This window comes from Microtus pennsylvanicus, chromosome 16, assembly GCF_037038515.1.
Source record: "Microtus pennsylvanicus isolate mMicPen1 chromosome 16, mMicPen1.hap1, whole genome shotgun sequence".
Classification (NCBI taxonomy): Eukaryota; Metazoa; Chordata; class Mammalia; order Rodentia; family Cricetidae; genus Microtus; species Microtus pennsylvanicus.
This window is the reverse complement of record NC_134594.1, coordinates 17,261,294-17,274,376: the sequence shown is the minus strand read 5'-3', so window position 1 is coordinate 17,274,376 and position 13,083 is coordinate 17,261,294.

Genomic DNA, 13,083 nt, shown 5'->3' with positions numbered 1-13,083 from the left:
GTTGAGTCCTTTTAGAGGCCATCTGACTCCCTAAATTCCTCGTCCTGTCCTGTTGGCACCTGATGACTGTGACCCACCTTCAACAAGAATCTTACTGAGTCAGTTTAGCTCGGATGCCTTGATGTAATTTTCCACCCTGTGGCCTCTCTGTCCACATAGGCACTCTGCTCTTGGGCTATGAATCCTGCCCTTGTTGTGTTTGGATGGGAGCCCAGTCTTCTCCCCTCTTGTAATAATCTTGACACCTTTCACAGAGGTTCCGAACAAAGTCTTTCTTACATTTAGCATGTGTCAATATTTTCTTTAGCAGTACTTTGGGTCCCTAACCTGCAACTCAGCACACCATGTACTACGCTAACCTCCATGACTACCCCACGGCAGGGAAGTGGCAGGTCTCCATGCCAGGAAGCTCAAGGTGCCTGGACCAGGGTGGAGAGGACACTTCAGAAGCATCGGAGCATATGCCATTGGAGGACATCTGCATACCAGCATGGACAACCCACAAGGGTCAATGGCAGTGCCGGCAAAATAAAGGAGCCTGAAGTGTAAAAACAAAAGCAGAACAAGGTGTTTGTTCTGGAGCACATACGGTAATCTCCTGAGAACTTTCCAGAAATATTGAAAGGGAGACTTAATGGGAATGCATTTTAAACAGAGGAGTCAGCAATATTTTAGTTTCCAAACGTAAGATTTACTTCCTATATGCTGATCTCTGTTGCTGAGTGTAGCAGGCGTCGGTTGCACATCCCATAGAGGTGAACGTTGATTACCATTGCGGTCCCAAAGTGCAAACAGAGAAGACATCTACTGCTGCTCAGTACGCTGAAAACCAAGCAGAAATTCTCTCTGGGAATTAGCAATAAAAGCACCAGAACCTGGATGAACTGAACTTCATACATCATGAAATTCAAAACTTCTAAAAACAGTGTTCTACCACTGAGCTGTGAACCCCTCCCCACAACTTGAAAATTTTGTGTACCGAAGTCAAAAGGCACCCCATAGAATGGGGGAAAATATTTGCAAGACTCAGGTCTGCCAGGGGATGCTTATTTAGACTGCATTAAATCCACAAGGGAGGGGGGAGTTAGCGTTTAACGGTCCAGAGCTGGGTGCAGTTGATGAGATGCTCCGGAGAGTTCCAGAGATGAATAACGGTGATGGCTGTGCCAATGTGAATGTCTTTAATGCCATCAAAAATTGGTTATAATGGCAAATTTTATGCTACATATGTTTTACTACAATAAAAATGCCAGAAAAATCTAACTACTCCAAATCCTGAATTTATTAGCCCAATAAATTAGGAGATGGTTATTGAACTATAAATGGATTTGTCAATTTTAAAATGATTTCCTTTAAATTGAATTCTTTCCTAGAGCTTTATTGTCTCTTCACAAACCATTAAACACTTGTTAAAGTATTCAGGGAGGGCAGAGATGGAGGAGGAAGTGGGGAAAAGCAAACATTTAGGGACCTTCCCCAAGTGATGTCTGTTAACAGGTTTCTTTAGCATTTTGTTTATAGAGATTGTGCAAATGTTTCATTTGGGAAAACAGTCCCTAAATGTAGAGTAAGTCAGGCCTAGCAGTAAATGCCTGTCTGCACTGAGCATTTTAGACACTGTGATTCCGTACACCTAAGTCACATCAAGTGTGTATCTTCTTCAACAATGACTTTATGGCTATGTAATCAATTCAGGAAATTTAACTTGGATGCAGTTCTGTACAATGTATATACAGATTTCCCATATCTTCGTTAATGTAATTTATAGAAATAACAATTCTCTTTCATATCTAGATTTTGACCCAGGATTATTTGTTGCATTTGGTCCCCATATTTTTAAATCTCTTGTCTTACAAAACTTTAACCTTTCATGATAGATTGAACAATTTTTTAAAAGTAAACTTATTTATTTATTTATTTATTTTGACACACCAATCCCAGTTCCCCCTCCCCCCTCTCCTGCTCCCCGCACTTGCCCACCACCCTGCCCACCTCTGCAGAGAGGTTAAAGCAACAAAGTCTGTCCCATGACCTCATTGACGCAGGATCAAGGCCCTCCCCACCCCCCCACCCCGCCTAGGCTGAGCAAGGTATCTCTCCATAGGGAATAGACTCCGTCAGTGCATGCATTATGGATTAGGGTTAGATCCTGGCCCCACTGCCAGTGCCCCCCCCCCATACTGCCCAGGCCACACCTTTGTCACCTGCCTTCAGGGGGCTTCGTTCAGTCCTGTGCAGGTTCCCCAGTTGTCAGTCTGGAGTCAGTGAGCTCCCACTAACTTGGGGGTTGAACATTTTTGAATTGTGCAGGTCAGTTAGAGACCAGCTCTTTTTGGGGTGTGGAGGGCTGAAGTTTGGAGCACAGGCCTGTGTGTTAGGCACTCTAGCGCTGAATTACATCCGACTTGGAGTCTTACTGTTTATTGTTATTTTAATTGCGTGTGTTGTGGGGGACATGTGCCCGCAGAAGCCAGAGTGTGAGGTTCCCCTGAAGCTGGGGTTGCAGGCAGTTGTAAGCCACCTGTTGTGGGTTCTGAGACCTTTGGATAAACAGTATGTGCTCTTAACTATTGCGCCATCTCTCCAGGCCCCCCTCATTGCTTCTTATGACTAGTGTCTGACTGTGTATGGATGAGCAGACCATACAGGTCCCTCTCAGGGGACTCAACATTGGTTTGTCCTTTCTATTTCAGCTGGGCTAGAGTCTGGCAGTTCCACTCTACCCCCCAACATCATGTTATCACTTTTTTCTTTGTTATTGTAATTTGCAAAGGAATGCTTGCAAGATTAGGTCATATACTACACAGCTTAACCCCAAGGGTTTTTAGCTTTTATTGAAAATTCTGCTGGAATTATTTCTGTAATAGTTTTGAAATGATGCATTTCCAATCCTATCCTCTCTTTGATTGTGTTAAAGATTTACTCCGATCGTAATTGTGTGCGTGCGCGTGTGTGCGCAAGTGCACGCTCATGAGTGTGTGTCTGTGTGGTTATGTTGCACACAAGGCAGGCGTCAGAGGAGGATTCCTGGATTCCTGGAGCTGGAGCCGTAGGTGACCGTCAGCTGCTGCAGGCTGGTGATCTGAACCCTGCTTGAGTCCTTTGCAAGAGTGTCGGCCAGCCGGTGGTGGCGCACACCTTTAATCCCAGCACTCAGGAGGCAGAGGCAGGTGGATCTCTGTGAGTTCGAGACCAGCCTGGTCTACAGAGCTAGTTCCAGGACAGGCTCCAAAGCCACAGAGAAACCCTGTCTCGAAAAACCAAAAAAAAAAAAAAAGTGTCTGAGCTCTCCACCTCTCCAGTCCCTTTATTAATTTTTGGGGATTTTAATTCTTATTGCATATGTGAGTCTGCGTGAGTGTATGTGATGGTGAGCGAGTGTGTGTGTGTGCACACTGAGTTCAGAGAGTCACCGTGTGAAGTCAGTCCTCTCTACCTTTCGGTGGGCTCTGCTTATTAAACTCAAGTTGCTAGGCTTCCGTGACAAGTGTCTTAATCCCCGAGCCCTCTCATCTGCCCTTAAATGTTATTTTACACAACAGCAAATAAGTACATTCTTTATATAACAGGTATACCAGAAATAAACATGTCCTACTGTTGTTAATATACAAAAATACGCTAAGGTTTTGATCTCCACAACCAACTGAACAAATATTTCCATTTTCTTCCCAAAAAGTTGATATTTCTTTTGGATACAGTCATGTGGATTATAGTACTTAACAGAAAGAAGCCATGTCTCCAAGATACATACCTAGGGTGAAGAGAACATTTTTCTTTCTGTTTCTTCTGAAGGGAACACTTTAAAGGAGCGTGATTATGGATGTCCAAGCTGAAAAGAGGCCCCTCTCACTAACAATGAAAGACTGTTGAGAAAAGAACCGGATCGGTGTTCAGTACTTAACTCTTAAAAGTTTATTCTAAAAGCTAGTTTAAGGGGCAGGAGAGATGGTCCAGTAGTTGATAATGCTTACTTTTTTAAAATTTATCTATCTATCTATCTATCTATCTATCTATCTATCTATCTATCTATCTATCTATCTATCTATCTATTTATTAAAGATTTCTGCCTCCTCCCTGCCACCGCCTCCCATTTCCCTCCCCCTCCCCCAATCAAGTCACCCTCCCTCATCAGCCCGAAGAGCAACCAGGGTTCCCTGCCTTAGGGGAAGTCCAAGGACCACCCATCTCCATCCAAGTCTAGTAAGGTGAGCATCCAAACTGCCTAGGCTCCCACAAAGCCAGTACGTGCAGTAGATTCAAAAACCCATTGCCATTGTTCTTGATTTCTCAGTAGTCCTCATTGTCCGCTCTGTTCAGCGAGTCCGGTTTTATCCCATGCTTTTTCAGACCCAGGCCAGCTGGTCTTGGTGAGTTCCCAATAGAACATCCCCATTGTCTCAGTGTGTGGGTGCACCCCTCGTGGTCCTGAGTTCCTTGCTCTCTCTCCATCTGCTTCTGATTTGAACCTTGAGATTTCTGTCCGGTGCTCCAATGTGGGTCTCTGTCTCTGTCTCCTTTCATCACCTGATGAAGGTTATTATTCAGGAGGATGCCTATATGTTTTCTGGTTTTGCAGAGGACCTTGTTCATTTCCCAGCCTTCACATGGTGGCTTACAAGCACCTGTAGCTTCAGTTCTAGAGGGTCGGATGCCTCTCCTGACCTCTGCAAGCTCCTTCACACACATAGTGCGCGCACACACACACACACACACACACACACACACACACTCTAAAGACCCTGGAACTGTCAACCCTGTTTATCCCTTACACTTTCTTTCCTAGGGCTGTGCTAGTGTTACTTCCGCTGAAGGAAGCACAGGCATTTGTCACCTCCCCCTTGCTGGTTGCCACCCTGTTCTGTTGTCTCACCAGCCACACGTACCTTCAGCCTCCAACCAATGTCCCCCAGACAAAGTTCATGTCGGTCAACCTTCTACTGTGTCACCTGCCTGTGCTCCGTCCCTGCCAGGTTCGGGGGAGGTCTTGCACAGCTGTGATCTCTGCCTGTCTCCCCCAGCAGCCAAGTGACCACGGTAGTTTGCGTTGGCAGGTTCTCCTTCCAAACAGATAAGTGGCCACAACAGTCTCCACTTTTCAGGTTCCACCATGCCAATTACTGCAGTCAATCTTGATCAGAAAATTCTCTCTTCTGAGGTCTTGAATGTGGCCACTGGGTGGTCCTGGCTTCTATCTACACTGCGGGAGAGCATGATTAGGAAATACTTTCCTATAAACGTTCCTTTACCACATAACTTCCAAAACGTTTTGGAATATATTTCAATATGATTAAAAAATAACAACAAAAAAGGCTTTGGAAGACTTTGTCAACCACGGGACTTTAATATAATTTTTAAAAAAAGTTTAAAACGGAGGTGATGAGATTGATCTCTGGTCTTCACTTGTGAGAATGAATGTGCACATGCATCTCCACACATTCACACACACACACACACTCACACACACACTCATACACACACACACACTCACACACACACGCATCCATCTACACATACAAATGCATAAACACAGATACGAACAACAAATAAGTACGATTAAAATGCTGTAAATGGTTTTGTTTTCCAGTTGCTTTAATCACGTTCATTTTCTTTTCTCTTTAAATATTTGAGAGCGTGGAATATTTTTTTTTGTTTCCTCCCCTTGAGGGCTGCCTAGACACTGGCCCAGAGAACTGAGAAGGTCATTACTCACATAAAGGCAGGCTACAGTAATTGCATATAATAAACTCGAGCCATCTTCAGAAGCTGACCCTGCAAGAAAAAACTTATTAAGGAAAACACCTTACCTCAGTGGTTCTAAACCCTGATACTGCACAATAAACACCTGGGGCCTTTTCAGCTCTTAGTTCCTGGCACCACCTTAACTTACTCCTCTAGCTGGCTGGGAGTTTGCCATAGCATGGCCAGGACGCTAAACCCTCCGGAGATTCTAGTGTGCAGTGGAGTAAACGGGTGGAGAGTTTCCTCTCCCTCCTCCTCTTCCTCCTCCTCGAAGCAGGTTCTCATGTATGCTAGGCTCATCTAAACTTTCTAAATAGTCTTCCAAGTGCTGGGAGTGCAGGTGTGCACCATCACGTCCGGTTTATCCAGTGCTCGGGATCAAACCCCAGCTTTTTGCGTTTTGCATGCTGGGCGAGCGAGTGTTCTACCCGCTAGCCACACGCCCAGTCCTCAACTGCACTTCCTTTTTGACATAAACCCACATCACTTTCTTACCCCCAAATCCTTGGGATTTGGCTCAGGGCTTCTTTTTCGCAGCTGTTCCCACCTGCCCCACCTCTCCCACGCTCAGAGTTCTTCCTGTAGGGTTCACATAAAATAAATGTTTCCATTTCTCCCACTTCCTCTGCTGCGAAGAGCCCCTTCCATTTCAAGAATTACGGTGCAATAAATGAAACAACAAAGCGTACACCGCAAAGCTATAAATATTATGAAGATCTTGGTTAATTTTTCAAATGCCTGTTTATCAAAATATAAACAAAATCGGACTTGCTAGTTTCGCGTCTCCCCTTTATTCTTTGAAGGTATTAGGGAACACTTCTCTGCCCTTCTGGTATTATTGTTTGCCAGACCTGAAGTTTGCCAAGAGCCTCCATCTTCCGATTAGAGTCCCCAAACTCCCCATCTGGCTTTCTTCTTCGAGGTCCTGAGGATTTCACTAAGGCGAATGTATCAATGCATATATTGATATGCAGATGTATGCGTGCACACACACACATATGCTGGTTATACATAGCAAGGCATTCAGCTGCTGTAAGACTCCAGAGGAAGTGGTTTATGTAATCTCAAACTTCGCAGTTTTTGCACAGGAAAAATCAGCCCATAGGTCCCTGCTGCTGTGTGCTGAAAATCATAACATGTAAAATGATGGAATAAATACAGAGTTAAAATATAAGCCAATGGGATATGCTTTTTAAAAAGCTTATTAAAGCTTGTTCGGAAATACGATCAGCGGGGGTTGAATTGGAGGAAATGGAAGAGAGGGAAGACAGAGAAATTAATGACGGCAGTGATAACTTCATCAGTAGTCACAGTGTTTTCTACAAACGCTTCTCACGCGCAACACGGCTATTTTAATACCATACAAGAAAACTTAAGTAAATCCAGTGTTATTGTTTTTTCCCTCAATATGAAGCAAAACCTCGAACATCCAATTTTAGCAACGTGTACTCATTTAAGTGAAAATGTTGGGAAACTGTAATTCTTTAAAGCCCAAAGTAAGAACGTGTAGGATTTTAAAAACGGTTTTTAAAATTAGAATTCACTTTGATTTACTTATCTGTGTGTCACATGAGCCTCCGTGCCCGTGGAAGCTAGAAGAGGGCATTGGATCCCCTGGAGCCGGAGTTACAGATGGCTGTGAGCTGCCCGTGATGGGTCCTGCTCCTCTCGATGAGAAGCCAGTGCTTTAACTGCTGAGACAAGTCTCCTCCCAATTTTTAAACAATTAATAATTAATCTGTGTGTGTGTGTGTGTTTGTATGTGCATGTGTGAATGTATACATGCCCATACTATGGCCCACATGTGGAGGTCATAGGACAGCTTTGGGGATCCTAGTCTCTCCTCTACCATGTGGGTCCCAGGCATTCAACTTAGGTCACTGGACTTGGTGGATAGCCCCTTCACCCAGACAGCCATTTCACCACCCTAGCAGTTTAATGCAGGGTTCGATTTCGTCAAACAATTTCCACCTTCCATTCGACCAAAGTACCGCTGCTCTATCCTCAGGCGCTCCGGACAGGGCATGCTTAGCACGGTCACTGTGCAGGAAAGATTGGCTCTCACCGCTGTGCGCACCTTGATGGAGGCAGGTGGTCAGCTCATGACATACGTGAGGCAACAGGCAGGAGCTATGAACCCGCTTTGGCACTTAGTCATTTTTCATCTAACGTGCAAGAAACCATTTTCCTTGTTCAGGATCTCTCCATCCCAAAGTGCAGAGCGAATAGGAAGTGCACACCTAAGCTAGCCACACTTCCCACTTCTTTTAAAATGACAGTGTGACTTACGTGGCTCGGCAGTCGCTTTCCTGCTATTGCGTGACGCCAGCTAGCCAATGGGAAATGCATCGCGTCTTTTATAGAAGAGCAGGCAGCCGGCTGGCTTAAATCTGGGGTCCAGGATTGGTTCCTTGTGTTTTTAAGTCTCTTCTACTCTGTGATAGCCTCCACCTCACTTGACCTTTCTGGTTTTGCATACCAATTTGGTATGGAAATGGACTTGTTTCTCTAGAAGTGGACCCGTTCTGCATTTGGTATATCATTTCCTTGTGGCTGGCACGTTCCCGTGCAATTAAAAGCTCGACATTCGGAAGTTGAACTTGGTTCTGAAATGCTCTCTGACATTCTGGAGAAGGTTTGCCTCAGACTTAATCAGTAGGAAGGTGCATCATTTTGAAGAGAGTGTGAGCAGAATACAGTACTTTATGGAATTGAGAGTTAGAAGTTGGGTTGCTCGATTGATAACGCGTTTGCTGCATAAGCGCCAGGACCTGAGTTCAGATTCCGCAGCACCCACATTAAAAAAAAAAAAGGCTGCAAAGGGTCTTATATGTCTGTGGCCCTAGATTGGGGGCAGTGGTCAAGACAAGCATATCTCTAGAGCTCATTGGCCAGACAGTCTAGCCAATCAATGAGCACTGAGTTCACAAAAAGACCCTGCCTCCAAAAATAAGCCACCCGACCCTGACCTCTGACTTCCACACACACATATGCACACATGTATGTGCAGCCTGAACCCATATGGACATGCAAACATACATGTCAAATCCATACAAAAAGATAAAATAAAGATAGGAGTTAAAAACACTCAAAAAGAATATAGAAGAAAATCCTCAAAGCCAAGAAATAGTCACTGGCAGGAAGGAAAGGATCCCTGTCAGTGATTGTCATTGTGCCTCTTCTCTGACATTCACCCCATCTCTGAGGTGGCACAGAAACCTCCTTTCCACACTGGACTTAAGGTTCTTGACCTTTTTCTCAATGTGTTCATCTTTCTTCAAAGGTCTCAGCTGCATGCACAATGTTCGTTTTCATTTGAGAAAAGTGTTCCTGATGAGTGTTTTGCTTCCCTCTAGCAGGACCATACAGAGCTCAGACAGGTAGGTGCCTTGTAATCATCTCTCAGTTTCTGGGCGATGCGACGGTCCCCTGATCTAGGACAGTCCCGGCTTTCTATCCATTGCCGGCTGCTTTGAACATACAGCATGCAGAGGCTTTTGATACTAGATGGGCTTCCGCAGAGATGAGGTAGATACCACACGAACAGGGTTCAGTTGTAATAAATAGCATCAAATGCAGTGGTCTTGTGCACCGGAGGAGGCGGGAGCTTGTTTGAGCCATCGAGTCAAAAGAGCTTCTAAGCTCTCCCAGTCAGTGTGACAGCAACCCAACGCAAGCTCTCGGCATCTTCTGGATATCCGACTCAGGCGCCAGGAAAGAATTAATTATTTTCCAGTTTTATTATTTCATTTTAAAAGGGAGATCATTGTACCAAAGTCCATGATTATCTAGCTTCAACAATTATTAACTTTTTTTTTTTGCTAGTCTTGGGGAAGAAAGGATGTTAACAGTAAAGAGCTACTATAGCCGTTCAGACCATCACGATGAAAATAGGGCGAGCTGACATGCAAAACCGCATAAGAGAGTTAACGGGACGGCAGTCAATTACTCGGCAGTTGATTTCAGTTGGCTTTGCACCCAGTGTCGGTCCACACTCTGAAGTGCTAGGAATGGTAGGCAGAACTTTCGGTAGTAGCAATGGCTCAGTGTCGCCCCGGCTGCGAGTTTTCTGACACCCCTCTGGGAAGAGTGGCGCAGTCTTCCATCTTCCAAGACAGCTGCAGGACTCTAAATTCAAAAGATGCTGAGCATGGGAAGAATCGGAAAGGAAGTCTTTTCCCAGAGACTTTCTGGGATGGAAAGGGTCCCGGACTCGGCCTTGGGGGCTTTAGGCTCTTGCTGTTGATTATGTATCTGGTAACCATTAAGAGAGGAAGAAGCCACTGTCAAAGTCAAGTGCTACATAGAATAGAAGCTAAAAACAAAACTAAGAGATGTGGCAGGAAAACAGGCAGAGTCTCAAAGCATATAAAAGTAAGGCAGATTAAGGCTTGACATGGATGTGTGGCTAAACCTGAAACTGAACCCAGAATCTGTAGGATGAGCCACCACGGGAGATAGAGGAGCAAGTTCAACGTCAAAAGGAGAGCAAGGGACGTAGCCCAGTGAGTAGAATGGTCCCCTGGTCTGCACAAAGCCTTGGTTTGATCTCCAGCACCCCATAACTCCGGGCATAGAGGCATATTCCTGTAACTCCAGTGCTCAAGAGGTAGAGGTAGGAGGCTCAGAAAAGTTCGAGGTCATCCTCAGCTACATAGTAAAATGGAGGCCAGCCTGTGCTATATGAGACCCATCTCTAAACAAGCAAGCAACAAACAGAAACAACCCACCAGGCCCAGGAGGGGACCTTTTCAGTAAAAGTGAGCCGGTTTAAGCCAGTTTCTACAACAAATTGTTGTAGAAATTTATATATATATGATGGATTCTCAGGAATTAGAAAAGGACCACAACAAACAAATGTACAGAAAACTCTTGACTAATTGTGAGAGACTTCCAGAAAAGCTAGAACTGCTTTGTGTCCCAGTGAGAAGGAACTAGGGATACTTTGATTAGGCGTGCTGTTAATCCGGTGATTGCATCTTCCCAGAAAAGGGCTTGTTAGGAATGTTGAGAGTATCAGAGAAATGACAACATGACATGTGAGATGTGCCAGCAAGGACGAAGAGAAGGAGAAATGAAAGGGGAAGAGGAGGAAAGTGGCTTAGGTAATGTTGATCCGAGAGGGAGCCTGAATCCATCCATCTTCACCTGACCCTGTTGACTAAGCTTGAGACAAGCGGCCAAGGCACCAACCACAAGGGCTGGAGCAATCTCGATAAGGAATAGATATTTTCTAGGTAAAAATGTTCCAAGTGAACATGTTGGGGTAGAGAAACATATCTCAAGGCCTCCAGCCCAAAGGGACAGATGAAGATGCTTTGAATAAGAATAGATGGGACTGGTCCTGTGGATCCCTCTCATCTCCCTGATGGTAATCTTCCTTATGACCACTAAGTCTAACTCGCTGATTCTTCCTTGGAGTCTTGTTGATTTCTTCTTGATGAGGACCCACGAGCAGAGAGACACCTATAATCACACCTGGGTGCCTACCACTGAGCTCATAAATCAAAATGGTACCCAGCAGCCCCCTTACTCACTAACCTGTTGCTCCTCATCTTTATGGAAAGCCACGCTCCGTGCTCAAGGGCCGTGTTTAAATGTTATGTAGAATGGAGAATGATGCCCTGACAATGGCACTGTTGGCAGCATTCAGCCGCAGCCTGGTAGCTGTGTGATTTCTGTTACTGAAACGTGTTCGCTGTGTGCTCTCTGGTTCCCGCTGCCATTGTTTTCCATGTGGAATTTCACGAAGAGCGATTACTAAGTTTCTGCAGTGTTCTTTGGCACACGTATGGGGGTGCATCTGTTAAGTATCTATGGAAGGCATTTGTTCCCATAGGACCCAAGAGTTACAGCGCAGAGACTATTTTATCCATCTAGGTAATGGCAGGACTTTCCAATATCGGGTACTAAACAGATATGCAATGAATCTTTGCTAAATGAACGAGCAAACAGACAATCAGCGTGGGTTTTCCTCCAGGTCTTAATGCCCTGTCATTCCCATTTCTCAGCATGCGGAAGTCTTTCTGTTTACACAAATTTGCCGGTTTCCTTTGAGGTAGTTTTTTATCACAGAGTGTTTCTGTATCGGGTGATAGATGCCCTGCAGGTACCTCAAACAACGCCATGCATAGCAAACCTGCCCTCAGCCAGGGCCTTATACTGCTACCATTTTGCTCATTGAACGGCCTGACACTTTGGTTCAGAGACTCATTTTTCACCGAGGGTGCATCCCTAAGTTATCTGTGGCGCCTTCCCTCATCCTGCACCCCCCACCCCCAGACCTTGAATTGTCTACAGCTATAACACCAGCGCTTGCAAGTTGGTTACATAAACTTAAAAGAATGAACTTTAAACTAAAATTTCTGACTTTTATCTCTTTGCGGTGTAGGCGTAGGGACAAAAAAGAGAATTTTTGGAAGGCTATGTTTACACGAAACAGGAAATGCTACACGTGAGCAGCAGGTGCTGATACGAAGTCAGAAGAAGTGGCTAGCAGTGCTAGGATCCTGCCTCGTTCTGCTCGCTCTCCTTGAGGAGAAGTGCGTTTTTCATGGTGGGTGGCACTCGTGAATGAGGGTGATGGAAACAGAATGAAAAGCATGGCGGGCTCTTCTCTGCATTTCACACTCCGGCCGAGTAGCCGGCCAGGCAGGTTTTTGCACATCTCAAGATACGGAGGCGCCGTCCATTAGCGATCTTCCTGAGCAGAAACTATGTAAAAATTAGAACTGCTATACAGCTTACCTCACATTTTTTTCCCTGAAGATTAAAGATCTCCATGAAGGCACGGGCTCAAAGACATCAACCCCAAGTCTTTCGAAGGGTAAGCGTTTGAGACTGCCTTGCCTCGTGGTGTGTCCAATTAACTTAGAAATACCCTTGACGTTTGTCATTGGTGAAGAAAGGCTCTGGGTGACAGTTTCACGGTGCAGTTACTCGGGGTTGCCTAATTTTCTTTTTCCTTGTTTTCATGCCTGTGAGGGAAATGGCCTTGGCCTTCAGCTCAGGGCGTTAGACCTTCTTACAGGCACACAGCTACTTTCTGAATCATCGCATTTGAAGCCCTCTCTGTCGCCCTCTTTCCTAATGTCCTTTTGATAGCTCATTTAATAATTTCTGCTCCTTAAGCCTGGGGTGTGGAGCAGCTCCGAGACAGCGTGCTTACCCACGATGAGCAAAGGCCCCTCGGCCGGTCCCCAGCACACACACAGAAGGAAGAATAAGCAGCCACATAAGAAACATTCTGGCTCTGAACGGCCTCCTTCCAGTTGCCTTTGTGGAAGACTGATGTTCCGCCTACCTCCACTACTAACAAGGCTCCTTACCACTTCTCTTTCAGAT